The 6,000-nt window shown below is 39.4% G+C and overlaps 1 long non-coding RNA gene across 2 annotated transcripts in view; it reads right to left on the bottom strand.

Annotated features, from left to right (window-relative positions):
• LOC132400594 (uncharacterized) overlaps positions 1-5,434 on the bottom strand; it is a 153,554-nt gene extending 148,120 nt beyond the window's left edge. For both annotated transcript variants that reach the window (XR_009514301.1, XR_009514302.1), the window contains exons 1-2: positions 5,288-5,434; positions 4,574-4,698 (exon numbers count right to left, since the gene is read on the bottom strand). This is a non-coding gene — a long non-coding RNA (uncharacterized LOC132400594). The remainder of the gene's footprint in view (positions 1-4,573; positions 4,699-5,287) is intronic.
• Between the last annotated feature and the right edge of the window lie 566 nt (positions 5,435-6,000).

The raw sequence follows: 6,000 nt of genomic DNA on the forward strand, positions 1-6,000 counted from the left end.
GAGACATCTATCTAGGCCTTTCAATATTCCAAAGGTTTCAATGAGACCCCCCCCCCCCCCCACCCCGCCACATTCTTCCAAACTCCAGTAAGTACAGGTCAGAGCCATCAAATTCTCCTCACACATTAACCCTTTCATTCCCAGAATCATTCTTATGAACTTCCTCTGGACCCTCCCCATGCAAGTGGATCTTTCTTAGATTATGGGCCCCAAACTGCTCACAATATGGCAAGTGCAGTATGAACAATGCCTTATAAAATATCAACATTGCATTCTAGTCCTCTCAAAATGAATGCTAACATGGCATTTGCCTTCCTTATCACCGAGTCAACCTGCAAGTTAACCTTTAGGGAATCCTGCACAAGGTCTCCCTAGTCCCTTTGCATCTCTGATTCTTGAATTTACTCCTCATTTAGAAAATAGTCTATGCCTTTATACCCAAAGTGCGTGACCATACACTTACCTGAACTATTTTCCATCTGCAAATTCATTGCCCATTTTCCCAATCGGTCTAAATCCTGCAGACTCCCTGCTTCATCAACACAACCTGCCCCTCCCGTATCCTTGCATCATCTGCAATTGCGGCCACAAAGCCCTTAATTCCATCATCCATACCATTGACATATAATGTGAAAAGAAGCAGTCCCAATACTGCTCCCTGTGGAACAACACTAGTCACCAGCAGCAACCAGAAAAGGCCCCTTTATTCCTATTCTTTGCCTCCTGTTTGCCCATCATGAATCCATGCTAATAATTCTTATATAATGACATAGGCTCTTATCCTGTTAAGCAGCCTCGTGCGTGGCACCTTGTCAGAAGCTTGAAAATCCTAGAAAGCAGCATCCTCTTACTCTCCTTTGTCTATCCTGACTGTTACTTCTTCAAAGAATTCCAACAGACTTCTCAGGCAAGATTTCCCCTTAAGGAATCATACTGACTTTGGCCTATTTTATCATGTGCCACCAAGTACCCTGAAACACCATCCTTAATAATAAACTCCAGTATCTTCCCAACCACTGAGGTCAGACTAACTGGCCTATAATGTCCTTTCTTCTGCCCCCCTCCCTTCTTAATGAGTGGAGTGACATTGGCAATTTTGCAGTTCTCCAGAACCATTCCACACTCTAGTGATTCTTGAAAGATCATTACTAATGCCTCTACAATCTCTTCATCCAGCTCTTTCAGAACCCTGGGGTGTAGTCCAGCTGGTTATGATTGAATTAAAAATAAAAACACTCCTCAATGTTTTTCTAATTTTTCAACCAGTTATGGAATAAGTAAGCAGTCGGTGTTGGCTATTTGGTTGCTTGTCCTCAATATATACAATGACAGAACAGCAACACCCCTCTGGAGTAGTGTAAGCCTGCAATCTCCACTGAAATCAATGGAAGGTGGACTGTGCCTATGTCAGACTTGACGCAGGATCTGTCTGGCAATTATCCAGATATTGCTGGGAAATTCCATCAATATTTGGCCCAGTGATGGATTCCACATGGAGTCAACAGAGAAAACAAGGTGACATGAAATGCATGTAAATTTGGAACATTAGTCTGACTGGCAAAACGCCAGTAGTTTTCTTTGGAGTTGCTACCCACTGTTACTAAGTATTGATTGATAGGTATAGAACATTACAGCAGTCCATGATGTTGTGCTGACCTTTTAACCTACTCTAAGGTCAAACTAACCCTTCCCTCCTACATAACCCATAATTTTTCTATCATCCACATGCCTATCTAAGAGTTTCTTAAATGCTCCTAATGTATTTGCTTCTGGCAAGGCATTCCACGAACCCACCATTCTCTTGTAAAAAAAAAACTTACCTTTGACATTCCCCCTATATTTGCCTCCAATAACTTCAAAATTATGGCCCCTGATATTAGTCATTTATGCCCTTGGAAACAAGTCTCTGGCTAGCCATTCAATCAATGCCTCTAATCATTTTGTACACCTCTATCAAGTCTATCACAGAATGGTTTCTGTTCCTGCTATCCTGTGTCTACAAGTGGAATTTAGATTCACACCTACAAATAATGTCAAAAAACAGACCTATATATTTCTCATTTCTATTTTCATCTCTGTTATTCATTTGTTATTTTCAAAGATGCCAAGACTATTCTAGAACATTGAGAATGCTAGAGGATCAAAGTCATTGCATCCGTATTGTTTGTTGGCACCTCTTTTGAAGTTTTGGGAAACAGCTGGCCAGATCCAGGGAATTTATTGGGCTCTTTAAATTCTCCCAATTTATTTTATTACCAATGCTAATTTCTTGAAGTTCCTCCTCTCATGACTTTTGATTTCCCAATATTTATGGGTATTTTCTTATGTCTTCTGGCACAAATTATTTGTTAAGCATCTCTGTCATTTCTGTGTTCCTTATTAAAATTCCTTCAGTAGGGAAATCTCAATTACTTCAGCTAACCACTTCCTTTTTACATATAGAATCACTAATGCTACTTAGAATTATTTTTGTCATCTAATCAATAAAATGCTTGTATTATTTAATTTAAGAAACCAAATATTTCAAAAATACCTGAAATCAAATCTATCCATTGTAATTTGTCATTTATCTTGCTTTCCCGAACTTCCAAGATGGTTGAATGATTATAGACTGGACTTCCAAACTGTTAAGATTTTTTAAATGCTTTTACATTTGAGAAAATTCTAGAATTTCTCCATCAAGAAAAGATAAACCTTTCAGTAGTTACTTGTAGTCATTGCATGGATTGAGCAGCATTCAAAATATGTGTCAAACATAACTTCAAAATAGTTCAAAGTGTGATTACAATATTTAGACTATAATACACAATTTCATGAACAATATATTTTCCATCTTATACTGTATGATGGTTTTACAAATCGTCTGAAAATCACTTAAGAGTCATAAAAAGCAAGAATATGAGTTTTCATGAGATACCATGGGGTATGATTCAGCAATTAAAATAGTTTAAGCCTATTTACTACATGTGGGTTGCAAGATTATCCTCTGTTACATAAAACAACCGTCCAATTTACAAGTTGAACTCTGCTCCTCAGATTTGATTCTATTGACCAATCCTACCTCATGCAAGATGGAACCTATATTAAGAAGAAAGAAACTTTGGTCACATCTGGATGTATTGATGAAATAAGTTCTGATCCAAGTATATCATCCTTTAAAGAAATATCATGCCTTCAGCTCCAAGGGGGTAGGATTTTAATAGGACTATTTTTATTTTAGTCTGGATCAGGCTGTGATTAAGCTAGATGGGATGCAGGAAAGATTCACAGGAATGTTTTCTGGGACTGAAGAGCTTGAGTACAAGAAGAGATTGGTTAGGCTAAAACTGCTTTCCCTGAAGTTGAAAGGTGTTGATCATGTGGATAGTCAGAAGCTTTTTCCCAGGGCTGAAATGGTTGCCACAAGAGGACACAGGTTTAAGGTGGTGGGGAGCAGGTACAGAGATGTCAGGGGTAAGTTTTTACTCAGAGTGTTGAGTGCGTGGAATGGGTTGTCGGCAAAGGTGGTGGAGGCAGATACGACAGAGTTTTTTAAGAGACTTTTGGATAGGTACATGGAGCTTAGAAAAATAGAGGGCTATAGGTAAGCCTAGAAATTTCTAGGGTAGGGACATGTTCAGCACAATCTTATGGACCGAAGGGCCTGTATTGTGCTGTAGGTTTTCTATGTTTCTATGAAGTGAAGGAACCTGAGATGATGAATTTTGTGGTTTATAAAATCATGAAGGCCACAGATTGGGTGGGTAGTCAGTCCTTTGCTCAGGATAGGGAAGTCTAAAACTCGAAGACATTGGTTTAAGGTGACGGGGGGGGGGGAAGATTTAAATAGATCTGAGGGGGAAGTTTTCCATACGGAGGGTGGTTCATATATGGAATGAATTTCCAGAGCAGGTGGCAGAGGTAGGTACAAATATAACATTTAAAATATATTTGAATGCTTATGGCAATATACTTGCATTTCAACTGTACAGGAAAGGGCTTGGATCAAATCTAGGCAAGTGGCATTAATTTAGATAGACATCTAGGATGGTATGGACAGGTTCAGTCAAAGGGCTTGTTAGTCCTGACGAAGGGTCTCGGCCTGAAACGTCGACAGCGCTTTTCCCTATAGATGCTGCCTGGCCTGCTGTGGTCCCCCAGTATTTTGTGTGTGTTGTTCGAATTTCCAGCATCTGCAAATTTCCTCGTGTTTGCTGTGTCATAGAATCCTGTTTTCTCAACTAACACAACATATTACTTAGTTTAGAAAACAAAAAGGGTGATGCTGAATCACTATTACACAGTTGAATAAATACGCACATACATCAGCCTTTGATGGCACTCTTACCTGGTAGAGCACATCTGCAAGCCCTTAGAATGTGGTATATCCAAGCCCACCCCACCCGGCCTCCCAAACTATGCCTGCAGAGTAAAGTGTGTCCACATACAGGCACATTTCGGATTAATTCTGGAGAGCCTTCTGCTGTTATTCAAGGAAAAGATAAACACTTTATACAGGCACAGTGAACAAATAATCAAATCAGTTGGAATCATGCTCAAGCTCAGTAGCCACAATTCCCATGGTTTCACTTACTCTTGCGCACCTGTTGGCTTGATTGCACTGCAGGTCTCGCTTCCATGGCAACCCACAGATCTGGGAGAAGCAAGTGGCCCTCAGGATGTGGATCTTGAGGCCCTAATCACAGACTGTTCTGATACCTTAAAAATAACATTAAGTGCTAGAAATCAATCAAAAAACATAAGATTCAGTGAAATTTTAAAAAGAAAACATTAACTTAACCAAGATGAGTGAGCCCATTCAAATGAGTGGGGCCAAGCCACATGGCATCAAGCTGAGAGGCAAGATCAAAGAAGTTCATCTCTTCAGCTCAGGTGTTTTCACCCTCCCTTGGATATAGTGTTGAGGGGAGCTGCAGTGTAAAAAATCAACTGTCCTAGCATCTGACCTCCAACAATGCAATATCAGGGCCCAAAACCAGACTGTCCCTCAGCCACAGCTACATAGTGTATCTCTACAGGCTGAAAGCATTTTCCAGTGCAGTGTCTGCTTCTGAATAAAAATTCAGACTGATCAAGATATATAACTATTAAACTTTCTCTTGAAGCTGAGTTGTTCTGAGATTGACAAAGTATTCTGTTAAGCTTGTGTTAGTTTTAATTTTGCTTTGTCATCTCAGCAAGATTGACTTGGAATACCGCTGCAAATACAGATCAATCTCCTGTGCACAGTTGTAAGTAACATAAGCAAATAATTCATACACATCTTAAGAAACAAAGTGTACTTTACCTTTGCTTTATTTTTGTTATTGTCCCTTATTTCAAAAAGAAAGTTCAATCACCTCCAAACACAATGGCCAAAGTAGCTGAGTCATCACTGGACATGTTCCTTGAGAAAATGCTGAAAAGATTGCTCAGCATTATTCTAAAGCTTGTTGTGCTGCCCCGAGTTCACAGAGAATTGAAAAAACTTGCCACAAATCAATCATTAAACACTCATATGAAGCAAATGTTTCCAGTACAGTAAGCCCATCTCTTCCCAGAACTCAGCAATTGCGCTTTATTGTGGTTAATGATCTTGACTGCAGGAGTCAGTAAAGCAGACAACTATTTTCAAAACTGTTCTTGGGCTGCAACCTCAATGTCATACACAGTGCTGTGCAATAGCTTTCACTAGAGAAGCTTGCCCATAATTGTACCCACACACATATTTTGTGTGTGAAATTCTCAAAAGACAAATTCCATAATCAGGGAAACTCCTGCCTGAACCTTGCTATATGTTTTAACACATCATACATGCAAATTTGACTGCAGATAAAATGTCAAGCCTATTAATTGTCAATGTGGTAGAGAATACCACACAGTCAGTCAGACACTTACTGGTAAAATCAGAAACCCCACTGGCTATCACAAGGAACAAAATCACTTCAATTTGTACATCATGAGAATGGAAACATTTTTTAACATAGAAGGCAATAAGCATTTATCTAAATACACTAAAAC

This window comes from Hypanus sabinus, chromosome 10, assembly GCF_030144855.1.
Source record: "Hypanus sabinus isolate sHypSab1 chromosome 10, sHypSab1.hap1, whole genome shotgun sequence".
Classification (NCBI taxonomy): domain Eukaryota; kingdom Metazoa; phylum Chordata; class Chondrichthyes; order Myliobatiformes; family Dasyatidae; genus Hypanus; species Hypanus sabinus.